Source organism: Schistocerca serialis, chromosome 9 (assembly GCF_023864345.2).
Source record: "Schistocerca serialis cubense isolate TAMUIC-IGC-003099 chromosome 9, iqSchSeri2.2, whole genome shotgun sequence".
NCBI lineage: Eukaryota > Metazoa > Arthropoda > Insecta > Orthoptera > Acrididae > Schistocerca > Schistocerca serialis.
This window is the reverse complement of record NC_064646.1, coordinates 414,954,246-414,975,453: the sequence shown is the minus strand read 5'-3', so window position 1 is coordinate 414,975,453 and position 21,208 is coordinate 414,954,246. Positions and strand designations below refer to the sequence as shown.

At 42.3% G+C, this 21,208-nt stretch overlaps 1 protein-coding gene across 1 annotated transcript in view; it reads right to left on the bottom strand.

The window, feature by feature from the left end:
- Window positions 1-13,372, bottom strand: part of LOC126419661 (uncharacterized) — a 733,764-nt gene extending 720,392 nt beyond the window's left edge. Inside the window, exon 1 of the mRNA XM_050086850.1 lies at window positions 12,945-13,372. The gene's annotated coding sequence lies outside the window, so the exon portion shown is untranslated. The remainder of the gene's footprint in view (window positions 1-12,944) is intronic.
- Between the last annotated feature and the right edge of the window lie 7,836 nt (window positions 13,373-21,208).

Sequence of the window (21,208 nt, the reverse complement as noted above, 5' to 3'; positions counted from 1 at the left end):
TTCTTGTCTGTTTCAGGTGTGATGTGTCCCTGAGCGCCGCGTGTACCAAGGCGTGGTGAGCTGCCTATGAGCACATAGGCAGCACACCGCACCTGGTACACTCGGCTCTCGGGGACCACAGTACAGCTACGTCATCTGAAGGTGGGCTTATAACAGTGCGAAACCGGTCGTGTGAAAATAAAGAAATTTACAACTGAAGCGGTATTGTCGACCTCTGCTATAATACTCAGTTGCAGATGTTCTTCCAAAAGGACAGCACAGCCACGACACCTGAAGATGGGCTTATAACAGTCCGAAACCGGCCGTGTGAAAATAAAGAAATTTACAACTGAAGCGGTATTTTCGACCTCTGCTATAACGCTTAGTTGCGGATGTTCTTCCAAAAGGATTGTTTGTTATTATGAGAAATGACAAGTTGCACCATGCTTCGGAGTACACAATAAACACTAGGTCCCCCTATAACTGGTAAGGTAACTCAGACGATTGGACGAAGGAAAAGACGTATCATTTGTAATACAACCACGCCCAATAAACGATTTTGGCGATTTTATCAACCAGGGTAAAGAAAGATTTAACTTTAAAAGATATTTGTACACGGAGGCACGCACCACATAAACACACACACACACACACACACACACACACACACAGAGAGAGAGAGAGAGAGAGAGAGAGAGAGAGAGAGACAGAGAGAGAGAGAAAAGAAGGAGAAGAGAGGGATTAATTCTGTTACAACACTGCCTTCCTTTCCAGTGTGGCACAATAAAGTGTTTGTGGAAACAAAGGCAAAAGATAATCTACGAGAGCGTGGTGAAAAATAATGCCTCGAAATTTTTATATCAAAACACTTAAAGCTTTTTAAATAAAAGTTATTAATAGTCTGCACCTTTATTCTTCATGTCTACATATTTGCGGTCCTCTCTCTCGCTAGACATCTCCAGATTGTAACATGTAATATAACTACAGTATGTCAGTGCTTGAGAAACAGAGTGCTGTAATAGACATTCGAATTCGGATAGTTCGTCCCCAGATTGAGCACTCTCTCCTTCAGCATGGCAATGCGAGACCAGTCACGAACGCTGTGACTTCTGCAACAATCCGACGCCTTGGGTTCACTGTCAGCGATCATCCTCCTTATACAGTCCCGTGTTGACCCCATTCGATTTTTATCTGGTTACAAACTTAAAGAACATCTTCGAAGATTTCTCTTTGATTGTGATGAAAGGATGCAAGTAGAGGTGAAGCTGTGACTCCGTCAACAAAGTAAAACATTTTACCGTGACGGAATCAACAAAGTAGTTTCTCGCTGTGAGAAACGCGTTCGTCGCCGTGATGACTATGTTGAGAAATAAACATGTAGACATGAAGAATAAAGATATAGAATGTTAATAAAGTTTGTTTTATTTTTTAAACAAGCTATAAGAGTTTTCACATAAAAAATTCTGAGACATTACTTTTCAGTTCGCTTCCGTAGTAATTAACAGCTAATCAATACGACATCAGACAGAAATCCCCGGCAGAGTATGTGACGCTCCTGAAGGTAAATATGAGTCTATGGGACTTATTGGCTTATTGCTCAGTATCCCGATTTTTCAGTCGTAGAAAAGCGCGAATAGTGATGCGGAGATTAACATAAATAATACTTTAGCAACAAAAAATGACATGTCTTTATCTCTATAGTCGTTTTTGTTAGGTATGACCATACTATTCTCTTCATAGGCTTATAATGCTATAGCATCATTCAATAGCAGTTTATGGTTTATGTTATTCAGAATTTTCTGTTCCGTCTTGGGCTAGTATTTGTCGTATTCTGTTTGCTTAATTCCTTGTCTATAATGTTTGTTATATTAACTGTAATTTCATATTATTTTCTGTATGAGAGGTTAGCTACATCTATTGCAACTTTAGCAGTGGGTATCAGATGCTTTACAGTATTTTTCTGAAGTGTTGGGGCTATGTTGTATTTCAGACCTTTTTTTAAGGAGATTTGTTTCGTTACTCGTAATTCTATATTTGTGAAATTTTCTAAACATGGGTAAAACTGAAAATCAGATTCATATTCGTGTGTGGGTTGTCGTGTGTGATGCTGTATGTTATCACACTGCTGATACTATTCAAAACGCACTACAGATTTTGCACAGAATACGAAAAGGTTTTGCAATGAACATTCTTGAGGAATTAGAAATTTATATCTACACGAGAAAATACCCACAAAAAATATCAAATGTACATACGGAATTCAGACACAAGTACTTCCTTAAAAACTTTAGTGAACTTTTAGAACACGAAAAAGGATAAATCAGAAGTAACATATTCAACAACCAAAGATAAGCGTAACAAATTTTAGTTAGTAAAATAATATCGCTGTTCATCTGCACGACTTTGTAAACAAATAGCGTCATGAGAGTGGAACTGTCAAGCTGCTGTCACGTTGTAACTAACATTCAATTTCAATATCTTGACGTATTTACGAGCTTAATAAAGCAGTAACAGTTACAAAACAGTCCACTAACAACGCAATATGGACGTCTCATCAATCTAGACGTGAGTACAGCTACTTAAATACGAATGAAATTCTCACCAAAATTGTAATAGCAGGTACTTGAAAATGGCGATTAAGCCGAAACAGTCTTCAGTCTGTCGGAAATAAAGATTAATTATTGTAAGCAGCTATTTGGTGTATGTACTCAAACAATCATGTCGTTATCAGACTTTAGAAACAATTCACATTTAAATTTCAAGGATTAGCCCTAACACACGGGAATAAAATCGGTTCAGTTAAGAGCATCATGTTTCACAATGGCAGGATCGTGCTGTACACTTTCCGTTTGTCCTTGGAATAACGGTGCCGTCGCTTCTGAGAAAGGTGTCTACAGTATGTTAAATTACTTCGGAACCAAACGAAATCTTCACTTTAAAAAAAAGTGTAACGAAGGCATAAATTATCCACACAGCATTCCATTCGTTTCCGTGACTGGCTTCTTTCAAGCCGGGGATAATGGAAGACAGCCTGCTCCCGTATCCAAGGTCGCATGTGCACTCTTGTGCGGTGACGGTCGAGCCAGTGGTGAAAAAGTCAAAGTCAGTTCCTATTCAGGTTGTGAGCGCTGGAGGCAATGGAGGAATCCTGCAGTGCTGTCCTAGACACTATTTGATCAAAGTTATCCGAACACCAATCAGTGGACATTAATATGGGGTGTGTCCGCTTTTCGCTCTTTCGACGGCCCTAGTGACACTTTCAGTTATATGCCTGAATTTCTGTGAATGAATGGCGACCCATTACTCCTCAAGAGACGGAACCAGAAAAGCTGGGGTCTGCATTGAAATCGACATTCTAACTCATCCCAAAGGTGTTCCGTTGGGGTCAGGGTTGGACTTCTGGGCAAACCAGACCATATCAGGAATATTGCCTTACAGATTTTGTTTTATGAAAAGTTGGGTTCATTGTCATGCTGACACAATCAGTCATCCTCTAGTTTTCAAAATTTCCCTCTACTGCACGCAGTACACAGTGCTTTAACTGTTTTGATATTCTTCTACATTTAGGGACTTTTTAAGCACAAGAAGGAGACCATACACTACCCATGAAAAACAGCTACCCCCGCCCCCCTATTGTAACATCACCTCCTTCGTACTTCACTCTTTACACTACACGTGATGGGACGTAACACTTTCCACGCTTCTTTTTTTTTTTTTTTTTTCCAAACCCCAATCCTTCCACCGAACTGCCACAGCGTACAGCTCTTTAAGTCACTTCAACCGTCACTGGATACAGAAATGTGCGGCTTATGAGGAGCTGCTGTACCCCATTCTTTTTAGTTCCCTACCCACAGTCCTTGTGCTAGCAGTCTGCTGGAACTCAAGAGTGATTTCTTCAGCTGATTTTGTTGTGTTGGCAGAAGAGCCAACACCGTGTTACTAGAGGAGGCCGAATTGCACGCGTTTTAGCTCACGCAGGCTGGCGTGGGGAGGGAAGGACTATACTGACGTGAGGTCTGGAACATGACAAGGAATTAGAACTCAGAAAGCGGACGTAATTAGTTTGATACTTAACTGTAATCAATTAATGATGAACGTCGCTCTTGACGGTACATGATTCACAATATTATCTGTTTAGAATACATTCTTGAAGAATATGGCGCCTTGCTAGGTCGTAGCAAATGACGTAACTGAAGGCTATGCTAAACTGTCGTCTCTGCAAATGAGAGCGTATGTAGACAGTGAACCTTCGCTAGCAAAGTCGGCTGTACAACTGAGGCGAGTGCTAGGGAGTCTCTCTAGACTAGACCTGCCGTGTGGCGGCGCTCGGTCTGCAATCACTGATAGTGGCGACACGCGGGTCCGACGTATACTAACGGACCGCGGCCGATTTAAAGGCTACCACCTAGCAAGTGTGGTGTCTGTCGGTGACACCACAGACTTCATCCGATTCTTACAATCACCGTCCGCAATGCTCGACGGTCGCTGTTGGTCAGTGTATGAGGTCTGCCTGGTCTTTGTTTAGTGTACTTGTTCCTTCTCGTTTTTCGCTTCAGAGTTACTTTAACAGTCGACTTGGGCAGCTTTATAAATGTTGAAATATCCCTGATGAATTGGTTACTCACATGACATTCAATGACTATTCCGCGTTAGGAGTCAATGAACTCTCCTGATCGACCCACTCTGCTGTTATTACTTTTCTACAGACACACTATTCCCCCGCCTACATTTATACTGCCTGGTTCGTTTCTCATGACATCTGGTGGTCAATTCCTCATTACATAGGGGTGTCAGTACACTTTTGATCAGACAGTGAATATTACACTGAAGAGCCAAAGAAACTGGTACACCTTCCGAATATCATGTAGGGCCACGCGAGCACGCAGAAGTGCCGCAACACGACGTGACATGGACTTGACTAATGTCTGAACTAGTGCTGGAGGGAATGGACACCATGAGTCCTGCACGGTTGTTCATAAATCCGTAACACTACGAGGGGTGGAGATCTCTTATGGACAGCACGTTACAAGGCATCACAGATATGCTCAATAATGTTCGTGTCTGGGAAATTTGGCAGCCAGCGGAAGTGTTTAAACTCAGAATAGTGTTACTGGAGCCACTCTGTAGCAATCCTGGACGTGTGGAGTGTCGCATTGCCCTGATGGAATTGCCCAGGTTCGTCGGAATGCACAATGGACATGAATGGATGCAGGTGATCAGACAGGATGCTTACGTACGTATCATCTGTCAGAGTCGTAAAATTATATCCGAAGGAATGAGCACCAGCGACGATATCACTCCTTGGAACACGGAGGAGAGCTTGGGACTTTAGATGGAACACTGGCGCAAAGTCTGGTGTTTAGCAGCAATGGGCAATATTGGCGGTGACATTCTTTCATATGTTTCCAAATCTCAAATTAATTACTTGCAGGTGGAGCGCTACCACACCATCGTGGGTTAGCAGACTAGGTTACGCAGGCTGTTCCATCCAGGTTAGGCTAGTTCCAAATTTTGGAGGTGGAAGAATGTATCTTTTTCGTTCTTTAATCTAAAGAAGGAAGGGAACAGAGTACCGGTCTTAAACATCTGAGCACATGTCCATAACGTTTCAATCCTTCTACATCTGGAAACATCACAGTAAAGAAAATATTATTCTGCAGTGTACAGAAAACACAATCTCTATTCTTACTTGATACCCTACTCTGAAGAAGAAGAACACACACACACACACACACACACACACAGAGAGAGAGAGAGTGGGAGAGAGAGTACCTCAGCACTTCGATACGTCCTACATCTATCTACCTGTGTAATTAGTCACAGTCTACGGCTTTGAAATTATGATTAGGCGCGGTGTAAATCTGTCTGCACAATGAACAAGAAAAATCTAAGAATACTACGTAAAGTTTTGTGGAAATTGTCACCGAAGCAAAATGGGTAAATGAAATGTGTCCTATCTTCCAGAGGAGACATCGGGGACTAGTTAGGTTCTGGTCAAGTTATTGTTGCTCTAATACGTTTAGAGAAGCCATATAAATTCAAAAATGTGGGAATTATAACAGGACAGCGGAAGGACTCAGAAAAACAAATAATACTGATTACTAAATCAAACGAACACCAAACATCACTTTCGATCTTCTTGGCGGCATTATATACACTGAGTGATTTACAAATGATATTAGAAACTTTTACGGGTTGTATAAGGTTTTTGTGGATAATGTCTGAATAGGGAAAGCATGTCAGTAAATGTGTCCTTTGGATATAAAATAAGTCTCAAGATCGCATCGTTTTTATGTCTTCCACTTCATGACATGCACACAAAGTGCGAAGAGAGTACCGTCGTCAGTCGCTGTTGTAATTGTCACATCGAATACCATTTTCTTCCGATCACAACGGCTGCGAGAAACTGGTACCTACGCAGGACTAGCTACGTTACGTGGAAAAGAACCCGATGACGAGTAGTCGAACCATTGCCCATGCCACGGACTCCTGTGGAGCCCGCAGTTCTCTACTGTGCGCATATCCTGAGGAAGGAGATTTGAAGGTGATCCGACCTTCAAACTTATTTTACATCCAAACAATGCGTTACCAGACATAGCTTCAAAACTTCATCTACTAAGTCCCCTACCAGAATCCGCAGGGTTCTGTAATAGCAATTGTGAAACGTGCCGTAAGCGACACAACTCATCTTAAAAATAAGGCGGATGGTACATTTGGCAACACTACAGTTTCATTCCTTTCCTTCTCCTTTAACGAATGGTGTTTGGGAAAATGGACAGACTGTAAACTCATTTTCAAGCTTATTTGATTTTGGTGTTTTCATGAAATATATGGTGAGATATATGTTGTACGAACTAATGTATTACCTTACTCTCCCTGGAATGTATGAATACAGATTTCTAACAGCAAAATTTTCTGTAACAGAAAATGGAAGTAACACTAGACTTTAATGATAATCTCTAGATTGCTCTCGCGTTTACTAGACGAAAATGTGACTATGCGAACCGTTCCTGTTTCTTCTTTTTTATCTTCATTATCTTTTATATTAAGCATCTCAGACTGACGAGCAATACTCAAGAATGGGTCGAATGAGTGTTTACCAGGCGTCTTCTTTCGCGGATAAATTAAATTTCCTAGTGCTTCACCAACTATCTTAGCCTAGTTTATGCTTGTTCTGCTACTAGTTTTGGGTAGCCCTTCCAGTTTTGGTGCTGCAGATTGCAACTGCACTAATAGTCCTTCCTCCGACACATGTGCACTGAGCTACATTCATTTGCCGTGAGGGTTTACTGCCAATACATCCACTCACCTTCTGTCCTCAGCACATCTTCAGGCTTTTAGCTCGTTTCTTTGCGTTGCGACTTTCCTACACACAACAGTATCATCAGCGAACAGCCTCACTATCTTACGTTATCAACCGCATATAAAAGTTGTAGTGCTGTAGTACCCAAAATAACTGAGATATTCACGTCATGTTTGGCGTATGCGTCAGATAAATTGATAAAGTTTTTTTGTCTGTGTTCTAGGTTGTCGTGAGTGAAGCATAATGACAACGGTTCAAGAAAAGGCACCATGTGTGGAATGTTTTATTCAGACCAATTCGAACACGCAGGTTCAAAGGAACTTTCAAACATTGTATAGAAAGGAACCACCCTGGTGGACGTCGATTTGGTGGTTGTACAGGCATTTTATGCGAACAAGAAACGCTGATGTAAAGCAACATACTGGACGACCTAGAGCAAGTGAAGCCGACACAGAAAGGATACGGTTGGGTCTTCAACGTTCACCGCAGAATTCTGTTCCGAGGGCATCACAGAAGCTGCGAATTCTTAGGGCGACCGTACACCAGGTCCTTCGGAAACGTTTACAGATGTATTCATACCGACTGTAACTGTTGCGGACATTGAAACCACACGACAAGCCGAAACGTGTGCGGTTCGCTGTGGACGTACTTCACCATTTAGAGGAGGATGGAAATCTTGGAAACAACCTACCATTTTCTGACGAAGCAAGAATCCACGTGGAAAGGTAAACAAATACAGTGTTGACATCTGGGGCACAACAATTCCGGATACTGTGACGGAAGACGTACGTGGCAGCCCACAAAATGTGTGATGTTGTTTTTATGGTTGATCGCATACTGGAACCACCTTTTTTCTGAGCAATAGTTAACTCTATCAGTTACCTTGATATGCTCGAACTGTTTGCATTACCACAACTCTTTGACCGCCAAGACATAGTTGTTTACCAACAAGATTGGGCTCAGACTACGAGATGTTCTACACCAAGTGTTTGCAAGTCGCTGGATTGGCCAGGATAGTCCATGGCCTCATAGGTCGCCTCACGTTACACCGATGGATTCTTTCTACGGGAGTATGTCAAGGAAATAGTCTACTAAACGCCTACCAACCATATCAGTTATGTAAAGAACCGAATCGTTGCTGCGGTTGCCACAGCTGATGCGGATATGTTGTGCCGAGTGTAGATGGAGCTTGAAAATAGACTGGATGTTGTGCGTACCACCAGAGGCGCACGTACTGAAACTGACTGAATGGCACAAAATCTTTGTGAGATGGTGTGTCACAAAGCCAAAAGTAGTGTTAATATCTTAACTAGTTCTGATACCGTTAAACATTAAAGTTGTTGTGTACCCTTTGAGATACATTAACTGCTTGTATAACACTCCCCTTTGGGAACTCCGGAAGTTACTTTTACTTCCGACAATTTCATCCCATTAAGAATGGCGATTTGTGGACTGTATCTGTCTGGAAACCCACTTACAAAGTTGACACGATATTCTGTAAGCTCGAAGTTTGTTCACAAAGCAACAGTGTGGAACTTTACTGAATGGTTTCCAGAAATCAAGGACCAGAGCATCAACCTAGATGGCAACGTATATGGCCAACTTGGTCTAGATTGTCCACTCCCCGAAAAATGTGTTCCACAAAGTACTGATGACAACAATATAGGTTTATAGCTACATGCTTCTGTTCGACGACCTTTCTTGAAAATGAGAATGTGCTGCACTTTCCTCCAGTTACCCAGAAGCTTTCGTTGCTCTGGTGATCTGCGTAAAATGTTGTTGGAAACGGAGCAGTTCCTTCGGACGATCTGTATAAAACACCACATGTGTATCATCAGGTTTAGTTGCATTTCGGCGGTTCAGCGATTTTTTTAAATTTTTATTTTCTGTCCTTTGATCATTTATCCGAATAACTACCATTGCTTCGTTTGAGCTACGACTGAAAGTAAAAACATATATTACGCAGTGAACGAATTTCGGGAAAGCGAAGTCAGATTTGTGGCCTTCTATAAACTCTCGTTTTGGCGCCATTATGATCATTGAGCGAATCAAGAGATGATTTTATTCGTTTAGTGATTTTAACAAAGTCAAAACTTCTTAGGGACTTTCGGCAGATTGGGAGAACTTCATGACGCGATGCCATGGCCTAGATGTGAATAAACAGTAAGGTATTTCTCTCTGCTTCTAGAACTCGTATGTTCTAAGCGGAATCAGTTTACTTAGCGGTTAACGACCGAGAATTTAAACATATATCTCCGTAGCCTCCATCGACACCTACCGCGATCAAGCACGAAATGTTTGCAGGAAATGATGGCCTAGGCCCTGACACCGAAACGCCTAAGTCAACAGGAAAACATGTGTTTATATTGTTATGTAGTACCCAGGAATAGGAGTCATAGGCAGAGTGAAGAAGTGAAATAACCAGTAAAAATTACTGTACCAGTGATGAAGTTGCTATGCACTGGAATAGTAGACTGTAAGAAACAGCTTACAAATCAGGCTATCAGATAGCTATCGCCGAAATAAGTGAACTTCCTGAAAGGCTTACTGGATTTAAATGGGGATCTAACAGCTTCTGCCAAATTTCAGAACGCGATCTCTGATGCACGTACTCAAATTCCAGTTAAATTAACTGACACAGTTTGCATGTTAAATCTGCAAATGTGACACACAAAAAATGAAGCAGCATTACACATCGCTGAATAATGTTGTTGCTTCCACAGTACAAGCTATCCATTAAGGAATCGCTTCAGATAATGCCGGGATGGTTCCTTTTAAAGGGCACGGCCGACTTCCTTTCCCATCCTTCCCTGATCCGATGGGATCTATGACCTCGCTGTTTGGTTCCCTTCCCCGAACCAGCCAACCAACACACACACACACACACACACACACACACACACACACACACACACACACACATATGCACACAAACACACCGACACACGAAGAAGAACATTGCAGTTAATTTAGAAGAGGACCAGTTCGGCTAATGAAAAGAAAAACTATCCGAAGGCTTCATAGTAGGCCTACAACAGACGAGAAATGGTTCAAATGGCTCTGAGCACTATGGGACTTAACTACTGTGGTCATCAGTCCCCTAGAACTTAGAACTACTTAAACCTAACTAACCTAAGGACATCACACACACTCATGCCCGAGGCAGGATTACAACAGACGAGAGCTTCAGAGCCAATACACAACTTCATAAATTTATCACAGGAATCAGGAAAGTATTTTACACTATCGAGTGGAACAAACTAACGGAAATTCTGAAAAATAGTTAGACTATAAAACAGAAAAATAATTATAGATATATACAAGAAATAAATATGAATAATGAATGTAATCAATACCCAAGTTGTTACTAGAATTCCTAAAGATGTTATATAAAAATGTACACAGTGATATAAATTTTTCCACTTCCCTATACAACTGTGAGAAAATATTCAGGATTGTAGAAAATCATATTGTTAAAAGATGAGTCTGTATTTCTGTCACTCTTGCAAGTACTCTTCATCATGGTATGGAACACGTAATATCTATGCTGTAACAAAACCGCCACACTGGAATCTGCAACGCGCTTCCGCACACTGTCATGTGTGAGTACCGTTGTAGCAGCCTCATTCCTTCGACCACGGTAAACTTACGACTGAATACGCTTGAAAATGCAATATTTAGAGACCGAATGTACTCTAAACAAAAAAAGAGTAAATAAAGTAGTTATTGCAAGAAAAATTTCTCCATTTATACATATTACTGAATTAGTTCCCAGCTGTTTCTTTCTGTCTACATGTGAAGGCTAATCTCAAGGACTTCGATGCAGTTTTCACTAATAAACAGACTGATTCACGAGGAAGGTTTGTATGTACAATTTATTACCGCTAAGTCAGACAAATCGTCATGCCGTAGATAGTACTGCCCGTGCGAAGCTGGGGTAGGTCGTTAGCAGTCAACAAATTTACACGCCGGTAATCGATTTTAGTATCCTCATCGGCACTTGAGACGAAAAAATGCACTTCGTGAAAACATGTAAATAATATGTCAATAGACTGAATGTGGTACCAGGTATTAACTGCAAAATGCAAAGTTTTACTGGAGGAACTGTTTAACTTGTTAAACTATGCTGCCTTATTATGCTAAGGTCTTGTTGATTCTTTGAAAATGCAGGGGATCCATTTGTAGAGGGTCTGTTCTGGACAGTCTTGGCTTCGCTGTACGACTCATCCCCGCCGATACTGTTGTCATTAGCGAGGAAGAGATGCATAATATTATTAAACAGAACCCACGGAGCAATATTTCAGATTATTTATATGTGTATTTTCAAACGTTAATAAACACGCTGACTAACCGGGCGTTGTATGACTATTAATTTTGCTGGTTTTCTATCAGATGATGATGATGATAATGTCTGGTTTGTGGGGCGCTCAACTGCACGGTCATCAGCGTCCATACAAAGTCCCAATTTGGTCACAGTCCAATTTTTTACACAGTCCAATCGATCCACTGTCACGAATGATGAGGATGAGGATGAAATGATGAGAACAACACAAACACTCAGTCCCCGGGCAGAGAAAATACCCAACCCAGCCGGGAACCGAACCCGAGAGCCCGTGAAGTTTTCTATCAGAAACGAAAACAAAAAAATGAACTGTGTTTCTAGTACAATACCGAAAAAATTTAATTTCCATATATTCATGAAAACACCTTTGAAATTATGAAACAGTGGTACAAATTAATATACATTTTGCAGAAATGTATAAGTACAGGCTCTGTGGCAACCCTCTTAATAGTTGTATAGTTGGCTATTGTCCTCGGCTACAGTCGTTTTCACTTCGTAGCTGAAAGGTGTCAAAACCGCTGCCATGTGTCAATGAGTTCCTTTTTCTTAAGTTGCCGGCCGATGTGGCCGAGCGGTTCTAGGCGCTTCAGTCCGGAACTACGCTGCTGCTACGGTCGCAGGTTCGAATCCTACCTGGGGCATGGGTGTGTGTGATGTCGTTAGGTTAGTTAGGTTTAAGTAGTTCTAAGTTCTAGGGGACTGATGACCTCAGATGTTAAGTCCCATAGTGCTCAGAACCATTTGAACCATTTTTTTTCTTAAGTTATCTGGACTGTAGGAGTGTCTTAGTGGTCAGTAATAAATGTATTAAAACTTCTCGCATGATACGGTATTTTCTCACACATCTCAGTAATTATGACGTCATATCTGTAGAAGTATATGTCGGTCAATGATATACTTGTAAAGGCATATGTGGGTACGTCTGCGAAATATGTTGCGAATGTAGTTAGTAGCAGAGAAGTAATAAATTTAAAGGTATTGGATGATGTGATAGTTTTTCCCACATGTCATTGTCGATAACATATCTCCTGAGTATAACAGATAGGTGGTTCTCACCCCGAAAGCGATTGTTGTCTGACAGTAAGCGATATGTGTACCAAGTCTGGTTGAAATCAGACTAGTGGTTTTGCAGGGGATGTGGAACGAACACATACACACACACATAAATATATACATTTCTATAGTATGTATGGATTCACGGGCGAATTAATGACCGTTATGGATGTAAAATAAATCGCAAGATAATTTGAAACTGGAAAATTGCAGAGCTTGAGGAAGCAACAGTTATGCATCAGCTAGAGCGAGGAACTGCCGTCTTACCTGTGTGTTGACATCCGGATTGTCGTCCGATGTTACAGCCGTAAAACGACTTAGAGTCACAGGAAACAACACACAGATATCGCGCAGCTGAATGATGCAGTTTCGGACGTTCTCGACACGTAGAGGCACATGTAACTGGGCGCCGTACAACGCGGACTGTCTCCGACTGCCGATCAGACGTCAGTCGGGAAGTTCCACACTCGCTGAAAGACCTACACGACTCTATCAACACTATTCGTACAGGTCACCTAGTTTTAATCGACGGTCGTCGCCGATGGCAATCGTGTTGGCACCGTTTACGAGAAGTGTGGTATCAGTGGTTGTCGGCTATGGAGGCGCTGTCAGCGTGTGTTGAGCACCTCGGCGTGTTGGATGTTAGCGGCGTGCTACTTTATGCTGGCCAGAACGGGACCAGCTCGTCCGGCGGCGTCGCGTGGACTGACTGGCTGGACACGCCGCAGCAGCAGACGAGCAGCCAGCCGCGGGCGTTCTCCCACCACTCCCCTCTACCTCCTCTCCCGCCGCGCACTGTCAGTGATCACTCTTTGCCGGCTTTTCTCTCGCCCCTAGCGATACTGATGCCTGTGCAGCCGAACTGGATTACTTCCGCGGCTCCCACCGCGTCGCGAATTTGAACTGCACGGTGAAGGAAGGCAGGGAAATTTGGCGCGCATAAAATCCTTTTACACGAGCGACTTCCTTGTCTCAGTCGACTACTCGCGGTAGGTAAATCTACTGCAGCGCCTCCGAAGTAATATTTCCCTTCTCTGGTCTGACACGAGCGATCGTTTCCGTTCACGCGGCAGCGCCAAAATTGTGTGAGTTGTCAGAGCTGTGCCATCTGGCATCTGAACGGCGACAATGAGATTATGAGGAACCATACGTTTTATGAAAAAATCGAAGTCCAGCAGTGGGATGAGGGAGTAAGAGTCTATATTATTAAATGGCTAACTCGGTTCATGGCACCCAATGCCAGTTGCAGGTTGCCTATCTAAAGGCTTACAGGAGCAACAAATGTTTTAATTTCAAAAAATGGTTCAAATGGCTCTGAGCACTATGGGACTTAACATCTGAGGTCATCGGTCCCCTAGAACTTAGAACTACTTAAACCTAAACTGAAGTTAAATTCTTCTGGGTTATTAGGCCGCGTTATATTTCTTCTAAAATGATCGACGTTTCGACCCCTCTGCTGGGATCTTCCTCAGGATCTTCTGGTGTCCACTACTAATAGAAGACTGTTCTAGCAGTAGTGGACACCAGAAGAACCTGAGGAAGATACCAGCCGAGGGGTCGAAACGTCGATCATTTTAGAAGAAACATGACTCGGCCTAATAACCCAGAAGATTTCAACTTCAGTGACAACGGCCACGAAAGCCTGCAGATTTACATACTTAAACCTAACTAACCTAAGGACATCACAAACATCCATGCCCGAGGCAGGATTCGAACCTGCGACCGTAACAGGCGCCCGGTCCCGGACTGAAGTGCATAGTACCGCTCGGCAACCGCGGCCGGCTCTTTTAATTTCAATATTTCATAAAGTTAATGACCGAATTTAAAAATCTGAAATATACATTAAGATGTATAACCTTATGTTAAAAGTTTAACATAGTAAGACAAGTACAGGGTGACAATTATTGCACAATATCAAATAAAACCGTCATAACTTCTGAAAGGTTTGCGTTAGGATGTTCAAACTGCACGGTTGGCCACGGGACAGGATTGCGATTAGTATGGTTTGGCTTAGCGACAAAGCCCATCCAAATATAGGACGGGTTCGTCAATAAGCAGAATTGGCGCATTTGGGGGATTGAGAATCCAGATTTGGCGATCATTCTCAATGGGTGACTATGTGATGTGTAATGTCCAGTCACGGAATAATCGGTGCGGTAACCCTTCATGGCACGGTGACTACCGAACGTTACGTGATAGCTTTGGAAGACGATTTCAGCCCCATTATCTACACTGACCCTGATTTCGACAAGATAGTGTTCATGCAAGACGGAGCTTGACCTTAACCAAGCAGGGAGTGATGTCCTGGAGGAGCAGTTTGGGGACCGCATTCTGGCTGTGGGGTACTCAGTGGCCACTGGCTTGGATCTCGATTGGCCGCCATATTCTCCGGATCCGAACACATGCGACTCCTCTTTGTAGGGCTATATTATGGACAAGGTATACACCAATAACACCAAAACCATTGTTCAGCTGAAAACAGCCATTCATGAGGTCGTCGAGAGCATCGATGTTCTAGTACTTCAACTGGTCATGCAGAATTTCGCTATTCATCTGCGCCACATTATTTCCAGTGGTGGCGGGCATATCGAACATATTGAAACCTAAATCCGAATATGTGTAGTGATGTTTACATGTTGAATAAAGTGTATGCACGCCGTAGTTTGTAACTAATTTACATTTTTTCATATAATTTAATAATACTCACCCTTTATTAGGGCTACAAATTGTACCTACATTTTGAGAAAGCTCGACATAACATTACTTGATCAAGAAAGCCTACAAGCAAGCAGTGATGGACGTGAAAAAAATTTTCTTAGTCAAAAGTACCGGGTGATCAAAAAGCCAGTATAAATTTGAAAACTTAATAAACCACGGAATAATGTAGATAGAGAGGAAAAAATTGACACACATGCTTTGAATTTTATTAGAACAAAAAAAAAATAAAATAAAAAAGACACCCAATATTGCTAGATCTCTTGCGCACGTCATTTGGTGATGATCGTGTGCTCAGCAGCCACTTTCGTCATGCTTGGCCTCCCAGGTCCCCAGACCTCAGTCCGTGCGGTTATTGGCTTTGTGGTTACCTGAAGTCGCAAGTATATCGTGATCGACCGATATCTCTAGGGATGCTGAAAGACAACATCCGACGCCAATGCCTCACCATAACTCCAGATATGCTTTACAATGCTGTCTACAACATTATTCCTCGACTACAGCTATTGTTGAGGAATGATGGTGGACATATTGAGCATTTCCTGTAAAGAACATAATTTTGCTTTGTCTTACTTTGTTATGCTAATTATTGCTATTCCGATTAGATGAAGCGCCATCTGTCTGACATTTTTGAACTTTTGTATTTTTTTGGTTCTAATAAAACCCCATTCATTCCAAGCATGTGTATCAATTTGTACCTCTCTATCTACATTATTCCGTGATTTATTCAGTTTTTAAATTTATACTGACTTTTTGATCACCCGGTATTATAATTGTATCAAATATAGCACTTTATTGAGAAAGGGGAATCATAAACCGTTTATTTGCGCAGAGTTGTATTGGGCTGAAGTGTGGACAAGTGAAGGCTCGAAGCAGAAAAGCAACTTGGTAGCATAGCAGGTTGTTGAAAATTGTGTGGACTTATTAGATTTGAACTGAAGAATTAGAGCGAAAGGTTGTAAGCGGCGTATGCTGTATTATATAAAGCCCTCAGTTATTAAGCTATGCGGTATTATGGATGTTCATGCCCCTGAATTCAACGGGAAACACAATCTGACCACGGCTGATTGACGAAATAGTAGTCACTAACAAACACACACACACAGACACACACACACGCACACACACACACACACACACACACACACACACACACACACACACATACACTCACATAGAGTTAATAACAGCGTAATGGTGATGAAAACGCATATCTGAGCTTACTATCAAATAGTAAGTAATCACTTATATAAAAAAAACCCTGCCCGAAAGTTACATAACGTGTACACTTCTAGCTTATAGCCAAAAACGGCGCATCGAGGCTGTTCCCTCGTAGATGCAATCACTGAATTTAGACTCGAAAGAATCATTGTTGCTTAATTAAACGAAATAGATAGGACACAATCCATACATGTTGTAAAATGTGCGTATGTGCGCTGATCAGACAGATTATTATGATCATCTACCCAGTAACAGGTATGTTCATCTCTGACACGGATAACAACGGCGACGCGTCGTGGCATGGAAGCAATGGGGCCTTGGTAGGCCGCTGGAGGGAGCTGACACCACATCTGCAAACACAAGTCACTTAATTACCGCAAAATAAGGAGAGAAGGGCGATGAGCTCTGGCACCACGTGCAACCATATCCCAGATGTATTCGATCTTTTCAGATCTGGCGAGGTGGCGGCGAGTAGAACAACTGGAACTTGCCACTGTGTACCTCGAACCACTCGAAGACACTCCTGGCCTTGCGATATTGAGCACTGTCTTGTTCAATAATGCCACTGCCGTCGGGGAACATGATCGTCATTAAAGAGTGTACGTGGTCTGCGACCAATGCACGATATTCCTTGGCCGTCATGGTGCCATGCACGAGCTCCACTGGAGCTATGGATCCCCACGTGAAAGTTCCCCAGAGCATAATGGAGCCGCCGTCATCTCTCTCTGGCCCCCAGTTACAGATATCAAGGAGCTGTTGCCCTAGAAGACGACGGATTCACGTCCTCCTGTCGGCGTGCTGAGGAAGTGTGGCGATTCACCAGACCATGCAATGCTCTGCCACTGCACCAACGTCCACTACCGATAGTCTCGTACCCACCTGAATCTTTGTTACCGACTTCGTGGTGTTAAAATTTGGCACATGCGTGGGATGTCGGCTGCGGAGGCCAATTTTTTAGGAATTATCGGTGCTGTGAGTGTTCCTACACACTTGTACTCTGCCCAGCATTAAAGTCTGACAGTTCAGCCACAATTCACCGCCTGTCCTGTTTTACCAGTCTGCGCAGCCTACGACGTCTGACATCTTCAATAAGTGACCGCCCAACCTTACGACGTTTGGACGTGGCTTCAGCCTGGTTTCGCCACGTGTTGAAGACACTCACCACAGCACTCCTCGAACACCCGAAAAGTTGTGCAGGCTCCAGAATGATCGTGCCGATCATTCGGGACATGTCAAACTCAGATAGATCGCGCGCCTTCCCCCTTCTACACAAAGACAGCACGGTCATCGATGCCACATGCACTGTTCGTGTACCTGACTGGCAGTCAGGTGACGCTGCTATCATCTGGACATGTTCATATCGATGGCTGATCAATGTATGTGTGTATGTTTCACATCCCCTCCTTAAACACTGGACCGATTTCAACCAAACTTGGTGCACGTATCACTTGGTACCTGGAAAGAAAGAACCGCTGTGTGGGGGTGAGAACCACCTACCTATCAAAGGATTTGGGGGAGGGGGGGGGGGGTACAGCCCACATGACGCGCGAATACCGATATTTTATTCATCCCGGGTTTTAGAAAGAAAGCACTTGGTGACATTCAAGAAACTTTACACATAGTTTCAAACCTTTATGAGGCATTTCTTTGCTAACACCCCCACAAAATGATAAAAGGAGAAAGCTTATTGCTTACTATATTTTCGCCGTTCATGCAGTAAAACTTACGCATCAGGCATGGCATTTTAATTTGTTACTTCTTTATTCCTGTCTCTCTTCATAATACGTTTTTGCAGGGTTCTTCGATACTGAATCTGTGAAATACGCAACCTATCTGAGGACAAGAAAAACGCTCTCCTGCTTAAAAGTGTTGAATCCCCCAAACGATCGAGATCTGAGACTAGATTATAGGCGAGGAAATCAGCTCTAGTCAAAAGGAAAGTCAGACAAGTTAAAGCTTTACTTGGGAAAAATTTATTACAGATATTGAACATCATGTAAGAGGAAGACAAGACAAGGCATACAAAACAATGAAACATTTAAACAAAGAAGATAAGGACAAAAAATGTTCAAATGTGTGTGAAATCTTATGGGACTTAACTGCTAAGGTCATCAGTCACTAAGCTTACACACTACTTAACCTAAATTATCCTAAGGACAAACACACACACCCATGCCTGAGGGAGGACTCGAACCTCCTGCCGGGACCAGCCGCACAGTCCATGATTGCAGCGCCATCAGACCGCTCGGCTAATCCCGCGCGGCTAAGATAAGGACAATCTGCAAATAAACACAATATCTAAATCTAATTAGTTACAATATTATGAAATACTCAGAAAGTACGTGCAGGATACACAAGTGGTTCTGTCTGAACCAAATAGAAACGTAGACTTAATGAAGTTGGAGGAACTACAGGATGAAGTAACGTCTAGCAATAATAACCAGACTCCAGGGTGTGGGAAACTCGATACAGATATGATAAAATATGCACCAAATATTGTAAGAATAAAAATACTCGATTTTGTGAATACGTGCAGGAAAAATGGTTATATACCTGAAGATTGGAATATAGCCCAGATATTCCCAATTTAAAAGAAAGGGAACAGACATGAATCTGGGAACTATAGAGCTATTAGCCTTCTGAATACATATTATAAATTGTATGCTGGAATTTTAGCAAAGACTATCACCATTCGCTGAAACTGTACTATATGGTGCCCAACATGGCTTTTGAAAAGAGAGATTAAGCTCCAACTGTATTTTCACTATTACATAATTAATGAAAAGCCGTTTGATAAAGTAAATCGAAACAAACTGTGGGAAATTTTAAGAAACAGAGGGACTCTATCTCATACTAAAAGAGCTGTAGAGGTTTATACAGGGTGAGTCACAAACTATTGTCGCCAAGAATAACTCCGAAAGTATGATAGGAGCTGAAAAATTTGTGAGACACATGTTGCATGGGACAAGGGGTGCCATAATATGACGTTGGTTTTTTGTTGCTAGGTGGGGTCGCTTCAGAGATAAGGTCAACTTTGTTTTTCTAAATGGGATGCTATAGTTTGGTGCTTATTTTCTGACAGCAGCTATCGCGACGAATTCAATGATGTGTAACAGTAAGGTCTTTGAAGATCAACGGAGGCCACAAAGGTAGAATGAACGTCCATTTATAGAAGGTGTTCGAAGTGATGACCATTGGTATCAATGCAGTGCTGCAATCTTCTTATCATGGATTGAGTGGTACTCCATATCACATCGGCACTTATCGAAGCACATGCTCTGACAATTATTCTCTCTCGCATATCTTCAGGTGTAGTTGGAAAGTCTTTATAAACAATGTATTTTACGAATCCCCACAAGAAAAAATCCAGAGGCGTCAAGTCTGGAGAACGGGCCGGCCACGACACATCTCCTCCGAGTCCAATCCAACGATTTGGGAATTGTCTCTGCAACTCATTTCTAGTGCCGGACTCCCATAGTGTTGATACAAAATTCTGTTCCTTCTTCTTAAAGGTATTTCTTCCAATAACAGACCTAATGTTTCTTGCAGGAATGTAGAGTACTTCATACCATTAAGATTTCCTTCGATGAAATAAGGGCCTGTAATTCTGTTCTCCAGAATCCTACACCCTACATTCACCGACCACGTTTTTTGGTGTGCAACTTGCCGCAGCCAACATGGATTTTCAATTGCCCAATAATGCATATTATGCAACTTAACATTTCCATGGTTCGTGAATGTAGCCTCGTCAGTAAATAAAATCAAATTAAGAAATGTGCCATCCCTCTGAATCTGAAATTGAGCCCATTGGCAGAATCCAATGCGACCCATACAATCCGTATCAGTTAATTCTTGGTGGAGATTGATATGGTAAGGATGATATTCATGGCGATGCAGAACACAAACAACACTACTCTGGCTCATGCCAGATTCCCTTGCCATTTGACGCGAACTAACATAAGGATCTCCAACCACACTGCAAGAGTACCAATTTCCGTTTCCTAGTTAGTAACTTTCCTTTGCCAGATATGTTTCCGATGCGTTACAGATTCAGTTGTTCGCAATTTATCATACAAATATAAGTGTACGGTGAGTACGTTGAGGATATCTTTCAGCGTATAAGTCTCTAGCTCTCACTCAATTTCGTTGGCATTCTCTGTAAATGAGAAGCATATCGACTTGTTCTTCGAAGAAATACATCATCCACATTCGCTTGATTCAGCGATACTAGTCTTCCCGTTCTTGTTAGTGTTGTATTGCGAAACCGTCGAATGGAGTTTACATGTCAATGGCACGTTAGATGCACACGCCGTATTCGGCGAATACGTACCTATTTGCACGATATACGAGAGACAGTTGTCAGAGCATGTGCTACGATAAGTGCAGAAGTGATAAGGAATACCACTCAATCCATGAGAAGAAGATTGCAGCATTGCATTCATACCAATGGTCGTCACTTCGAACACCTTCTGTAAATGGACGTTCATGCCATCTTTTTGACCTCCGTTGGCCTTCAAAGACCTTACTGTTACACATTATTGGATTCGTCTCGATAGCCGCTATCAGAAAATAAGTACCAAACTATAGCATCCCAT